The sequence below is a fragment of the Somniosus microcephalus genome, unplaced genomic scaffold (assembly GCF_052327205.1).
Source record: "Somniosus microcephalus isolate GS21.2 unplaced genomic scaffold, FLI_Smic_1.0 unresolved_chr8, whole genome shotgun sequence".
Taxonomy (NCBI): Eukaryota; Metazoa; Chordata; class Chondrichthyes; order Squaliformes; family Somniosidae; genus Somniosus; species Somniosus microcephalus.
Window position 1 is genome coordinate 20,964,792 of NW_028225186.1, and position 3,378 is coordinate 20,968,169.

The window sequence follows — 3,378 nt, forward strand, 5'->3', positions numbered from 1 at the left end:
AAGATTCAGGGCCCTCGTTTTTGCATGTATCAACAAAAAGCAAGGGCCGTTGGTTTTGCGAGATGCAACAAAAAGTAAGGTCCCTTGTTTTTCCGATGAGCAACAAATAGCAAGTGTTCTCGTTTTTGTGAGGGGCAACAAAAAGCAAGGGCCGTCGTTGTGCGGAGGGGCAACAAAAAGACAGGGCCCTCGTTTATGCGAGGGGCAACAGAAAGCAAGGGCCGTCCTTTTTGCGTGGGGAAACCATAATGCAGGTCCCCCATTTTTGCGAGGGGCAACAGAAAGCCAGGGCCCTCGTTTTTGTGAGCGGCAACAAAAAGCAAGGAACACTGCTTTTGCGAGGGGCAACAAAAATTCAGGCCCCTCATTTTTACGTGGGGCAACTAAAAGGAAGGGCCATTGGATTTGCGAGGGGCAACAAAAAGACAGGGAACTCATTTTTGCGGGGGGCAACACAAAGCAAGGGACCAAGTTTCTGCGAGGGGCAACAAAAAGCAAGGGCCATCGTTGTTGCGAGGGGCAACAAAAAGCCAGAGCCCTTGTTAGTTCGAGGGGCATCAAAAATCAAGGTTCATCGTTTTAAAAGGGGCAACAAAATGCCAGGGCCCTCGTTTTTGCTCGGGGCAACAAGAATCAAGGGCCGTCGTTTTTGCGAGGGGCAACAGAAAGCCAGGTCCTCGTTTTTGCCAGAGGCATCAAAAAGCAAGTGCCGTCGTTTTTGCTAGGCACAACAAAAAGCCAGGGCCCTCGTTTTTGCGAGTGGCAACAATAAGCAAGGGCCGTCATTTTTGCGAGGGGCAACAAAAATCCAGGGCCCTCGTTTTTGCGAGGGGCAACAATAAGCAAGGGCCGTCATTTTTGCAATGGCAAACAAAAAGCCAATGTCTCTCGTTATAGCAAGGGGAAACAAAAAGTAAGGGCTATCGTTTTATCGTGGGGCAACAAAAAGCAAGGGCCATCGTATTTGCGAGGTGCAACAAAAAGACAGGGCCCTCGTTTTTGCGAGGGGCAACAAAAAGCAACAGCCGTCGTTTTTGTGAGAGGCAACAAAAAGCAAGTGCCCTCCTTTTTGTGAGGGGCAACAAAAAGCAAGCGCCGCCGTTTTTGCAAGGTGCAACAAAAAGTAGGGGCCTTGTTTTTGCGATGGGCAACAAAAAGACAAGGCCATCGTTTTTGCGAGTTGCAACAAAAAGCCAGGTCCCTCGTATTTGCAAGGGGCAACAAAAAGCAAGGGCCCTCGTTTTTGTCAGCGGCAACAATAAGCTAGGGCCCTCGTTTTTGCTAGGGGCAACAAAATGCACATGCCATCGTTGTTGCGAGGGGCAACAAAAAGCCAGGTCCCTCGTTTTTGCGAGGGGCAACAAAAAGCAATAGCCGTCGTTGTTGCGAGGTGCAACTTAAAGCCAGGGCACTCTTTTTTGCGAGGGGCAACAAAAAGCAAAGCCCGTCCATTTTGCGAGGGGCAAATTCAATGCAGGTCCCTCGTTTTTGTGAGGGGCAACAAAAAGCAAGGGCCCTCGTTTTTGCGAGGGGCAAAAAAAGGAGTGACCGTGGTTTTTGCAAGCAGAAAGACAAAGCCAGGGCCCTCGATTTTTCGAGGGGCAGCAAAACTCAATGGTCACCGTTTTTATTAGGGGCAAAATAAAGCAAGGGCCCTCGTTTTTGCTAGGGAAAAGAAAATCAAGGACCATCGTTTATGCGAGGGGCAACAAAAAGCCAGGGCCCTCGTTTTTCGAGGGGCAACATAAAGCAAGGGCAGTACTTTTTGCGAGGGGCAACAAAAAGTCAGGTCCCTCATTTTTGCGAGGGGAAACTAAAAACCAGGGCCCTCGTTTTTGCGTGGGGAAACAAATAGCAAGGGCCCTCGTTGTTGCGATGGTCAACAAAAAGCAAGGGCCCTCATTTTTGCGAGGAGCAACAAAAAGACAGGTTTCTCGTTTTTGCGAGGGGCAACAAAAAGCAAGGGCCATCGTTGTTGCGAGAGGCAACAAAAAGCAAGGGCCCTCGTTTTGCTGAGGGGTAACAAAAAGCAAGGGCCCTCGTTTTTGCGAGGGGCAACAAATAGCAACGGCCCTCCTTTTTGGGAGGGGCAACAAAAAGAAAGGGCCGTAGTTTTTGTGAGGGGCAACAAAAAGCCAGGTCCCTCATTTTGGCGACGGGCAAACAAAAGCCAGGGCCCACGTTTTTGTAAGGGGCCACATAAAGCAATGGCCGTCGTTGTTGTGAGGGGCAACAAAAAGGCAGGTCACTCGATTTTGCGATGGGCAACAAAAAGCCAGTGCCCTCATTTTTGCGAGGTGCAACAAAAAGCCAGGGCCCTCGTTTTTGCGAGGTGCAACAAAAAGCAAGGGCTCTCGTTTTTGTGAGGGGCAACAAAAAGCAAGGGCACTCGTTTTTGCGAGGGGCAACAAAAAGTCAGGGCCCTCGTTTTTGCGAGCGGCAACAAAAAGCAAGGGCCATCGAAGTTGCGAGGGGCAACAAAAAGCCAGGGCCCTCGTTTTTGCGAGGGGCAACAAAAAGCCAGGGTCCTCGTTTTTGCGAGGGGCAACAAAAAGCAAGGGCCATCCTTTTTGCGAGGGGCAACAAAAAGGCAGGTCCCTCGATTTTGCGATGGGCAACAAAAAGCCAGTGCCCTCGTTTTTGCGAGGGGAAACAAAAAGCAAGGGCCGTCGTTGTTGCGAGGGGCAACATCAAGTCAGGTGCCTCGTTTCTGTGATCGGCAACAAAAAGCAAGGGCCCTCGTTTTTGCCAGGGGCAACTAAAGCAAGGACCGTGGTTTTTGCGAGGGGCAACAAAGATTCAGGGCCCTCGTTTTTGCGTGTATCAACAAAAAGCAAGGGCCGTTGGTTTTGCGAGGTGCAACAAAAAGTAAGGTCCCTCGTTTTTGCGATGGGCAACAAATAGCAAGTGCTCTCGTTTTTGTGAGGGGCAACAGAAAGCAAGGGCCGTCGTTGTTCGGAGTGGCAACAAAAAGACAGGACCCTCGTTTATGCGAGGGGCAACAGAATGCAAGGGCCGTCCTTTTTGCGAGGGGAAACAAAAGGCAGGTCCCCCATTTTTGCGAGGTGCAACAGAAAGCCAGGGCCCTCATTTTTGCGAGCGGCGACAAAAAGCAAGGACCGTGGTTATTGCGAGGGGCAACAAAAATTCAGAGCCCTCTTTTTTGCGAGGGGTAACAAAAAGCAAGGAACACTGTTTTTGCGAGGGGCAACAAAAATTCAGGGCCCTCATTTTTACGTGGGGCAACTAAAAGGAAGGGCCGTTGGTTTTGCGAGGGGCAACAAAAAGACAGGGAACTCATTTTTGCAGGGGGCAACACAAAGCAAGGTACCAAGTTTTTGCGAGGGGCAACAAAAAGCAAAGCCCATCGTTTTTGCG